This window comes from Eleutherodactylus coqui, chromosome 1, assembly GCF_035609145.1.
Source record: "Eleutherodactylus coqui strain aEleCoq1 chromosome 1, aEleCoq1.hap1, whole genome shotgun sequence".
Classification (NCBI taxonomy): Eukaryota; Metazoa; Chordata; class Amphibia; order Anura; family Eleutherodactylidae; genus Eleutherodactylus; species Eleutherodactylus coqui.
Genome location: NC_089837.1, coordinates 296927324 through 296939258, shown reverse-complemented (window position 1 = coordinate 296939258; position 11935 = coordinate 296927324). Strand labels below are relative to the sequence as shown.

At 47.8% G+C, this 11935-nt stretch overlaps 2 pseudogenes; both read right to left on the bottom strand.

The window, feature by feature from the left end:
- Positions 1–7638: 7638 nt before the first annotated feature.
- On the bottom strand, positions 7639–7757 carry LOC136594427 (U2 spliceosomal RNA; annotated as a pseudogene).
- Positions 7758–8080: 323 nt separating this feature from the next.
- LOC136594068 (U2 spliceosomal RNA) lies at positions 8081–8262 on the bottom strand (annotated as a pseudogene).
- Between the last annotated feature and the right edge of the window lie 3673 nt (positions 8263–11935).

The following is an 11935-nucleotide window of genomic DNA, read 5'->3' as shown; positions in this document are numbered from 1 at the left end:
CGGGAGGGGAGACCAGCAGTGGTGGGACGCCATGGGAACACTATTAACACCCAGGGAGGCAGGAGGGGAGACGTGGAGCGCTGATTTCAGTGCCGCCGTAGGAGCAAACAGCAGTCTTTGCAGGGGACGGGATAATGGAACTTAGCTTACAGGACCTGATGCCAAGCCTTCTCTGCAGGCAACGAGCTTCTGGGGGTGTTACTAGGCACTCAGTCTTGTCTCCACCAGGACTTCCTGGTGGCGTCAAGATACAATTATACCCATGATGCCAGTATAAATACATCTCTTCTGAAAGGCCAACGAGTCTACAACAACATTAAACAAGCAACACAAGATCAAGGTGCTGCCTCAACAGGTCCGAGACATAGCTGTGGGAAAGTGTAGATCAGGGTTGAGTTTAAGCAATTCACTTCACAGAGTGGGGCTTTATTGAAAAGTGGCCAGAAAAAAAAAGCCATTGCCATCAGCAAAACATGAGAAAATACATTTGCAGTTTGCATGTGGCAGACCCCACAAACACAAGGCAGAAGGTTCTCTGGTCAGAGGAGACTGAAATTGAACTATTTGTCCATAATTGGAAATGCAATGGGAGGAATTCATAAATAAGTTTATGGCATTAAAGTTGACAATACCGGTACTGGTGTATCTTGACGCCACTGAAAAGTAGGGGTGTGATAGGCCTTACATAGAGGGATGGGCGTATCACACCTCTACCTCCAGATTGGCTGTCATTCAGTGTGCTGTGCCATCCCCCCCGCAGCAGTGTTACTCACCGGCTGGGCTGCTGACAGCTGTGTGAGCAGGTCCTGCTGTCCGAGCCACATGCTTCCCCGCTCCCACAGTCCCAGCTGTCATCTGCACCAGGCGGACAGCTGTGTGAGCAGGTCCTGCTGTCCGCACCGCTTGCTTCTCGCGACTTCCCTCAGTGGTGGTGCTGCTCTCCCTTCCTGGATGCAGCTGCCGGAGGTGTGCTCCTCGATCTGGTCGCATGTCCGTGCCGGCCGCCGGGGGAGTGCGACACTGACTGCGGAGCCGGCAAGGCCACTGGGCGTCCGCCTTCACAGAGCGCATCACACTGACAGTGAACCAGGAAGCGCAAATTGTCCACAGCCGCCGTCCCAATGTCGATCAGACTCACCCTGCCGTTGTGCCAAGATGCTCTGCAGAATACTGCCTGAGGCAGGGTCCGGAGCATTTGGACAGCAGGTGCAGATTCCATCACAACGGCCACAGCACACGTACACCTTTGTCCTCCGGAGACAGCGCCCTAAAGATCCACACTCCAGTCTCCAGTGAGCCCGATCAGCGAGCGGAGGCACAGAGGACATGTAACATGCTGCTAAAGGACCTGGAGGAATCCCGCCAATCGGGAGCTAGGGGTGTGACAGGGGCATTCCTGCATCCAAGCCCTGTCTCACCCCAAGCTTCCAGTGGCGCCAAGATACACCAGTACTGACAATACCAGCACCACTAGCGCAAAACTAGCTCTTTTTACGCCACCCTCGCCAGTTTTGTAAAACAGTGGGCAGGGCTTGGCAGGATGGGGTATGCATAACTGAGGCCAATCAAATTCACTGGAAATTATGCCAGCAACCAGCGTAAATCATAGCACAAATCTATGGCAGATTTCAGAAACTGGTGCACAGCGAGTGTAAGTTCCTGGTATTACACTTGGTGCATTTTATTCCATCACCACTTATCTAGGAATGGTGTATAAAACACTGGCCTTAGATAAATGTGCTCCTATGTGTGGTGCAAACCCACAGCTCTCATTACCCCAAGAACACCAATCCCACAGTGAAGCATGGCGATGGCAGCATTATACTGTAGGGCTATTTTTTATCTATAGGAACTAGAAGACTGGTCAGGACTGAAATAAAGATGGATGGCAGTAAATACTGGGCAATTCTTGAGGCAAACTTGTTTCAGTGAGACTGCAATGGAAGTTCACCTTCCAACAGGGCAATGACCCTAAACATACTGCTAAATCTAAACTGGAGAGGTCTAAGGGGAAAGATTCCAATGTCCTATAATAGTCTAGTCAAAGCCCTGATCTCAATTCACTTGAGAATCTATGGCATGACTTGAGGACTACTGTACATCAACACAACCTATCTAATTTGAAGGAGCTGGAGTATTTTGTCTGGAAGAATGGGTAAAAATCCGAGTGTCTAGATATGCCAATAGACACATACCCCAAGAGACTCGCATCTGTAATTGCAGCAAAAGGTAATTCCACAAAATATTGTCTTTCAGGGGGGTGAATTCTTGTGCACATTAAGGCCTCATGCCCACGGGCACACACAGATTCCGCTGCTGAATCCTGCAGCGGAATCCGTGTGTGCCCGCAGACATGGGCATTAAAAGAAATGTTGTTACCTCTCCGGATCCAGCCTAGGTCTCCTCTGTTGTGGCCGTGTGTGATCCACACGCTGGGAAAAATAAATAAATAAAAAATCACATCTGCATGCTTTTAGCTGCTCTGCGGGCGTCCATGTCCCCCTGTGGGTGGCTTGATTTGCGGATCTCCCGCACAGGAGGAGCCCTGCAACTGATGAACTTGCTGGACTACTGGTCCACAGCACTTGCAGTGTATTGCAATGGATAATAAGTCTGTCCAAATGACACCATAATCATGTAATAACTGAGAGACGGTTTTATTCAATATGCCTGTGACTACTACATCCTGCTCTCAGAAAGATAAATATTCATGTTTAAGAGTCTTCACCTAGCTAAAGTTGGCACAATACATTATAAGCAATGATTTTACTATTCTGAGAATGATCAACAGAAGTATTTCAAAATTTCTCTATACACCAGCAGACATGGCAGTACTCACATCCTTAAGCATTTATCCTTCCCTCCACTGGCTACTCTCTGTCCATCTGGGCTCCAATCAACAGTATAAACCGAGGGAAGAAACAAGTACTCAACATGACAGAAACAAATAGATGGTGACGTTAAAACTTAAACTTGATCAAGACTCAATTGTAATCCCCAGGGCAAGTGTGTTTTTACTGCCCTGGGAATTATAATGCACAAAGCCAGGACATAAAAACACTATGGGGCGGTCACTAGGGGGTTAAACCAAGGTAATCATAAAGCACACATTCCTATAGGAAAACATACCATATCTCATCATACCATGTCCTGGGAGGTCCACAAGCAACTTCTTAGGCCTCATGTCCACTAGGAAATTCGGTCCCGCGCGGATTCTCCATGCAGAATCCCGCAGCTCGTCCCTCCTTTCCCGCAGACATGAGGCCTGAAAATAAAATTTACTTACCTGTCCAGACGCTGTGGATCTGCCCTCCGTTGCGGCCAGATCTTCTTTCTTCAGCCCGGCGGATGTGCTCTGCACGCCGACACCGTGCTGCGCGCATGCGCCGAGCACTCTCCGTGTGGGAGAGCAGAAATTCAGCTGCACTTGTGCCCAGATACGGACGGCTTCCATAGGCTTCAATGGAAGCCTGTGGAAGCCGTCCCTGCCGGAAACCTGCAGAAAATGGAGCATGCTGCGGGTGATTTCCCGCATGTGCGATCCGCGCGACAGGGAAAAATGTCATCCGCAGGTATTTACTTACCTGCGGTGTCCAATGCATCCCTATGGGCGCGGATCATGCATGCAGGACACCCGCACAGATTTTGAAATTAGAATTACCTAGTGGACATGAGGCCTTAGTCTTCGTATCCCGATCTTTAAGCGTGCTGTCACTGCTTCCACTAACTAAAAGTCTACTATCTGCAGACCAAGCAATCTGATACACAGCGGAGACATGACCACATAGGGAAGCCAAGTACCTGCATTGCAAGAAGAAAGACAAAAAATACATCTCATTAAGTTATATAAACCTAAACAATTGTCTTAAATGAAATACTGGAAGAAAAAGCGATGCATGCTATAGTCAATGGGGTTTGGCGTAGTTCAGTTCTGTCCGGAGACGGAACCGTTGAGCTGCAGGGATTCCCCTTTCCTGCTCCCCAAGTGGAGCAGGAAATCAGAATCCCCAGCGCAGGTGTGAAGTATGTAAATTATATTCTTTGCAGGGAATAATACCTCATTGCCCTTCAAAACTTGCAGTGAACTACAGCAAGGGAAAAACAATCAAAAACATTCCTATGTTGTTTATCTAGTTCCTGCTATCCATATCTGTACATTTTTCAAGCTCCCATAGTCATAGCTTTGGTACCTTACTGGATAGTGCACAACAGTAAGACCATCCTACACAGAGGAAGAAAAATGCCACATGTAGGAGTGCTGTGCTCCTAAACTTTACATAAAGTTTAATGCAGGGGACAGTTTGGAAAAAATGGCTATAAGAAGATGGCAAGGCGTGTTAAGGGAAGAATATTAAAGGGGTTGTCTCGCGAAAGCAAGTGGGGTTAAGCACTTCTGTATGGCCATATTAATGCACTTTGTAATATACATCGTGCATTAAATATGAGCCATACAGAAGTTATTCACTTACCTGCTCCGTTGCTAGCGTCCCCGTCTCCATGGTTCTGTCTAATTTCGCTGGCTTCTTGCTTTTTTTGACGCGCTTGCGCTGTGCGGTCTTCTGCCTGCTGAATGGGGCCGCTCGTGCCGGAGAGCTGGTCACCGCGTCATCATCGTAGCTCTGCCTCCGTCACGTGGTGCCGATCAGCCAATGAGGTGGCTGTATCGGCAGTGGAACGTGGAAGACAGAAGAAGAAACTCCACGGTGCACCATGGGAGAAGACCCGCGGTGCACCGTCGGAGAAGACCAGCGGCGCCATCTTCAAAAGAAGAAAAGAAGAAGCTGCAGACGCTGATGCAGGCAAGTGCAATGTGCTTGTTAAAAACTAACACATGCTTTCTTTTTCACAGGGCATAATGCAGAGGTCCATTTAAAAAAAAAACAAAAAAAAACGCTTTTGCCGCGAGACAACCCCTTTAAGTCTATTTCAAGAGTCTTTTATTGTAATCCCTTACTAGGGGGTCCTTCCTTGAAGGTGCCCTAGCAACAGCAGCGACAAGAAAATGGGTGACACATGAAAAAGATAGTTACCACTACTTCTGCAGATTGCCAGTAAGACCCACCATAAGCGAGTTGTTGTCTAGCATTTATCCTAGAAAGATGGTTGACGTATTTCCCAATTATGCTGGAGTTTAGTTGTTTTTTTATTTTTTGTTTGACGCAATTCTTTCCATGTTTATAGGAATTACAAATGTCCACAAGTACCTTCCCAGTATGAAGAATAATGTATTATTTTCATATATATCCCACAATGTGTGTATCCCTAGTGCAGTGATGGCGAACCTTTTAGAGACCGAGTGCCCAAACTGCAACCCGAAACCCACATATTTATAGCAAAGTGCCAACATGTCAGGGGGTAGAGCTTATCTCTATGTATGATTTTACCCCCGTCGTTCTAAAAAGGACAGGGCCACTTCAAAATAGACAGCGTGCAGAGTTTGACTGCTTTTTGGATGCGGAAATACTGCAGAATGCTCTCAGTGGAACTTTCTGTGGAAAATTCTGCAGCATTTCCGCATCCAAAAAGCAGACAAAATCTGCACTCTGTCTATTTTGAAACATCCCTGCCCATTTCTGCCACATGTAAACATACCCCAGTGGTAATAGTGACCCCCCCAGCAGTAACAGTGAGCAACCACAGCGGCCCCCAGCAATAATAGCGACCCTCCCCACAGCGGCCCCAAATATACTAGCGACCCTCCCCACAGCAGCCCCCAGTATGATAGCGACATCCCACAGCGGCTCCCAGTATGATAGCCACATCCCACGGCGCCAGCCTAGTATGGTAGCAACATCCCACAGCAGACTCCAGTATGATAGTGACATCCCACAGCAGACCCCAGTATGATAGCGACATCCCACAGCGGACCCCAGTATGATAGCGACATCCCATAGCGGCCCCCAGTATGATAGCGACACCCCACAGCGGCCCCCAGAATAATAGAGACACCCCACAGCGGCCCCCAGAATAATAGAGACACCCCACAGCGGCCCCCAGAATAATAGAGACACCCCACAGCGGCCCCCAGAATAATAGTGACACCCCACAGCAGCCCCCAGAATAATAGTGACACCCCACAGCAGCCCTCAGAATAATAGTGACACCCCACAGCGGCCCTCAGAATAATAGTGAGACCCCACAATGGCCCCCAGTGTAATAGTGACACCCCACAGCGGCCCCCAGTGTAATAGTGACATGGGCGAATACAATATCGGTTTGGGATGCTCAGCCTAATATCACACTCGCCAACATGCGATATCATTACCGATGCAAGGTGTTTTTATGTTAAAACCAACTTGCATCACTCCTTTTCTCTTAGCAGTAATCTGAAGGGAAGGCAATCATTCTTGTTTTCCAGTTGATACAGCGATTATGAGTAGAGACCTAGGAGATCCCAAGAATAACTGGAAATTTAAGGGGCGAGATGAGCTGGTAGCTGATTGTTTCTTGATGGTCGGGTTTCATGCAGAGCTTCAGTTCGATTGTATTCCGTGTGACAGGTCCCAAGGACAAGGGTGACCCATCCATGGTTTCCATATTAATCGGTATGGGTTTCAGCCTGGTGGCAGTGTTTTCATCAATAGCGAATTTTAAGTGCATGAAATCTCCTCCCACTCCTGAATCCAACATTACTGAGCACTGCGTCTTCTGATTACCCGTTAAGATTTCTATTGGGAGGACAAAGTGGTGGAGTGGGGAAAGGGTTTTCACACTGTCTTGAACTACCAGTGCAAAGGTGTGTTTGGTGACAACCCCTGGATTGGTCGTGGTCTTGACCTTGCCTAGAGCGAGAGTCCTTTGAGAATTATTTGGACAGTTTAGGGCATAATGTCCAGAACTCGAACAGTAAAGGCACAGATTTTCAGCACGGCACCTTTTTGTTCAGTGGTAGAGAGGAGTTACAGATTCCGTCAGTCTGCATCGGTTCTGGTGCAGCCTTAGTCCTCAACTGGGGACTCAATGTGAATTGACTGAAGGGGTAAGGGGTGTTGGTGCCCAAACCCCGCAGTCTCTCTTTTTTCGTTGCTCAGAAAGTCTCTGGTCAATTTGAATGCACAGTTGGATGAAATCTTTTAGGTTATCAGGGGTCTCCACTCTTGCAAGTTCATCCTTCACCCACTCATATAAACCCTGACAAAATTGGCTCTGTTATGTGGCTGAGTTCCACGTAGTATCATTCGTCTAGCGGCGAAATTCTGCCGTGTACTTTGCAACGGAACATCATCAATGCCGTTGGTTATGTAACCTCCCTTCAGCAGTGGCATAATGGTTCGGATGCATGAAGCATGAATCAGGAGCCTTCCACTTATCAACTAGAAGTGACTATGGGCTATACAGGTTGGTTGAGGATACGCTCTAACTAAAAAGTACAATGACGTTGTGCCTGACCAATGTTTCGAACCTGGGAAACAAAGTCATAAGCAATATGAAGTGTAGTTGGCATAACTAGTCTGTGGTTTTGCTTCCATTGGTACCGCGCTTTGCCAAACACAGATGCTCAGTGGATAGAACGTTTCAAGGCGGGGAAAACCCTAGATAACCCCTAGAATAATCCACGGCGAGCAAAGTATAAAAAAACTGTTTTGATGTGATAGAACTCTTGCTTGTAGTTTCTGCTTTTGCATACTGCAATAGGAAGGGGGGTGTACCGATCCTGGAGGTACTGCAATACCAGGTCAATGCACGGAGTGGACAGAGCATGCTCTTTTTCCAGCTTCCTGTTCTAAAAATCTATTTAATATATGGTCCCCAGATAGCATATTTGTGATTTCAGCCGCACTTAAGCAGCGCTGATGATTAGAGCCACCTGATTGGCTCTTCGGCACCACGTGACTACACAGCGTGCACGCGGATTGCCTTCAGCAGCCGTGCACTACACACTACAGTTAAGCAGACGTGCACTACACACTACACTTAAGCAGCATGGGGTTAGGGTTTAGGGTTAGTGTTTATGGTTAGGTTTAGGGTTGGGGTTAGGGTTTAGGGTTAGGGTTAGTTAACCCTAACCCTAAACCTAACCCCGTGCTGTTTAAGTGTAGTGTGTAATGCATGTCTGCTTAACTGTAGTGTGTAGTGCACGGCTGCTGAAGGCAATCCACGTGTACGCTGTGTAGTCACGTGGTGCCGAAGACCCAATCAGGTGGCTCTAATCAGGAGCGCTGCTTAAGTGCGGCTGAAATCCCAACTATGCCCCCAGATAGGGGACGTATCCGATAAGAACAGATACTACACTTGATCTTAGAGAAAAGGCCAAGAAGTGATAACCAGAAAAGGTTTCGCCTGGAACCGGGCCTTCCAACCGTGCCTTCTACTTGTTGATACGAGAAGCCCTGGTACACTTCTGCAGTCACCCACAATGCTGTGCAGCAGTTTGAAGATCTGCATAGCTCCACCTTGTTAAACGCCCCTTATTGTTCCTCTTGCCGCTCCCACGCATTTTCCCTATTTTTAAAATCACACATATTTGGTATCTCTGTATCTGTAACAACCCATGCAATAAATTGACAACACCATTTATCCTAACGTAAAAGAAAAGCTAAAAAACGTAGGCAAAATGCTAATTTACTTCTTTTTGCCTTCCAAAAGCTGCAATAAAAATAATCAAAAAAGCCGCATGTACCCCAAAAGTGTACCAATAAAATTTATAGCTTCTCACACAAAAAGCAAGCCCTCACAGAGCTCCGTCTATGGAAAATGTAAAAAATTATAGGTCTTTGAATGCAGCCATATAGAAAAAAAATGATTTACAAAAAAAGAATTTTTATTGGGGAAAAGGGGAAAAAAACTAAAGAAAAATAATTTTGGTATTGTCATAATGGATCTGCAGAAAAAATGTACCATGCCATTTATTCTGTGTGATTAAGGGCACATTCAGACGACCGTATATATATATACGGCGTCCCTCTCTGCAGGGGGAGGAGGCTGGAAGAGCCGGGAGCAGTGCTCTGAGCTCCTGCCCCCTCTCTGCCTCCTCTCCATCCCCCTGCACTATTTTCAATAAGGAGAGGCGGGACGGGGGTGGAGCTAATTCCCGGAACTTGGCCCTGCCCCAGCCCCGCCTCCTCTCATTGCAAATAGTGCAGAGGGGCGGAGAGGAAGCAGAGAGGGGGCGGAAGCTCAGAGCACTGCTCCCGGCTCTTCCAGCCTCCTCCCCCTGCAGAGAGAGACGACGTATATCATCTGGTGTGCATACCTGGCTGATATACAGTTGTCTGAATGCGCCCTTAGGCTGTAAAAAAAAAAAAAAAAAGCAAGAAAAAATAATGGCAGAATTTATGTGTTTTTTCTCCCTGCTCTCAAAATAAATTAATAAAAGTTTTACAATATAGTATATGTGCCCAAAATGGTACCAATAAGAACTACAGCTTGCCACGGAAAAAAGAAGCCCTCATACAACCATGTCGACGGAAAAATAAAAAAGTAATGACTTTTTGAAAGTGAATTCGAATATCCACAAAAAAATCATTCTCTCCCTATGCCCAAAATTGGCAATGTCTTTAAGGGATTAATAGCCAAAATCCACATGCTGAAAGACCAATGCGTTTTTGCATGGATCCACACGACGAAAATTCGCTTGCTAATTTTGCCAATTGACGGCTAAATCTGTGTGTGGATCCACGGCAAAAACTGCAGCAGAATAGCTGTGGGTTTCTCTTGCAGTTTTACATGCAAATTTCAGGTGGAATCTGCCATGTGAACATATCCTTATTGTCCCCTCATCTCCCCACGTGTCACATTATTACCGTCCCCTCATCTCCCCACGTGTCACATTATTACCGTCCCCTCATCTCCCCACGTGTCACATTATTACCGTCCCCTCATCTCCCCACGTGTCACATTATTACCGCCCCCTCATCTCCCCACGTGTCACATTATTACCGTCCCCTTATCTTCCCACGTGTCACATTATTACCGTCCCCTCATCTCCCCACGTGTCACATTATTACTGTCCCCTCATCTCCCCACGTGTCACATTATTACCGTCCCCTCATCTCCCCACGGGTCACATTTTTACTGTCCCCCAAACAGAAGATACGCCTGTGTGAATGAGGCCCCGCTGTCAGGACAGTCTGTATCCGGCCGCTCTCTCTCTCTTAGGGTGCATTCATCGTGTGAGATGTGTGCATTACAAGACACATAAAACTCGCACGAAAATGCAGCCCATTATTTGTACCGGTGTATTTATATGGGAGATTCTTCTCCCGCAGCGATGCTGTGAGACGGATAAATAACAGCATGGTCTATATTTGTGCGACTCACACGATAATAGAATATGCAGATGTGCGGTCCCCCTGTGCCCATATGTACTCCTGGAATGTCTGTGTGCTGGGCAATGCGAGTCACGCCTGAGAATGTCAGACGCGACTCACTGTCACCAATGTGAATGCACCCTAAAGCATCAGATCCCCTCCCCTCCCTTCAGTTCCGTCCCATTGTTCGTGCAAGGCTTAAGCCGGTTGGTGGGGGAGTGAGTGGATGTTTTACAGAGAGAGAGCATGCTGCCCAGATACAGACTGTCCTGACAGTGGGTGATAGACATCACTCAGGAGGTGTGGGGGCACTGCCACTATTGGGGCCACGAATAGTGGCACTGATACTATTGGGGCCACTGCATGGGGCACTGTTACTATTAGGGCAACCTATGCTGGCACTGTTACTATTGGGACAACCAATGGTGGCACTGTTACTATTAGGGCCACTGCAGGGGGCCACTGTTACTATTGGAAAAATTCAGATTTAAGCAATTTTTGCTTGTGTAAATATATGCAGCATATATGTGAAACCGAAATGTGTTTACACTAGAGATGAGCGAGCCTACTCGCTAAGGCAAATTACTCGAGCAAGTATTGCCTTTTGCGAGTACCTGCCCGCTCGTCTCAAAAGATTCGGGTGCCAGCAGGGGGTGGGGAGCGGCGGGGGAGAGCTGGGAGGAACGGGGGAGAGATCTCTCTCTCTCCCCCACGCTCCCCCCTGCTTACTCCCGCAACTCACCGCTCACCCCCGCCGACACCCAGATCTTTTGAGACGAGTGGGCAGATACTCGCAAAAGGCAATACTCGCTCGAGTAATATGCCTTAGGCTGCATTCCCACGAACATATATCGGCTCGGTTTTCACGCCAAGCCGATATACGTCGTCCTCATCTGCAGGGGGGGAGGATGGAAGAGCCAGGAGCAGGAACTGAGCTCCCGCCCCCTCTCTGCCTCCTCTCCGCCCCTCTGCACTCTTTGCAATGGGGAGAGGCGGGGCAGGGGTGGGGCTAAATCTCAGGACTTAGCCCCGCCCTCACACAGCCTTCTTCCATTGCAAAGAGTGCAGAGGGGCGGAGAGGGGGTGGAGAGGGGGCGGGAGCTCAGTTCCTGCTCCTGGCTCTTCTATCCTCCCCCCCCCCCCCTGCAGATGAGGACGACGTATATCGGCTCGGCGTGAAAACCGAGCCGATATACGTTCGTGGAAATGCAGCCTTAGCAAGCATGCTCGCTCGTCTCTAGTTTACACCCATTTAAACGAGCCCTGGGGTTATATGCACATGGATGTATTAGAAAGTTGTGCCTGAGATTCTACAGCACAACTTGGACAAGTGGTGAGAAAAGATAAGTAGCACATTCTGTGCACAAATATAGCCTGCACTAAAAATTTTTACTTTTGGGCTTTTTGCACCCCGTTCCACACTTTTAGAGAGGTAGGTTGGGGACACCCACTATATTTAGTAGCGTTTACACCAGAGAACATAGCTACTAAAGATTTCTTCTTCTGGCACATGATCAGCCCAAGACACATGTATAAAGTGACATACACTTAACCCCTTAACGCCACAGGACATAAAGTTACATTAGTGGTTGCAATTACTGGTCCTAATAAATCAGCTCCATTGTGTTTGAACATAGAAGAAAACCGTGTTCTGTCCTAGTCCAGCATGGAGAGGGTCCTGGAGC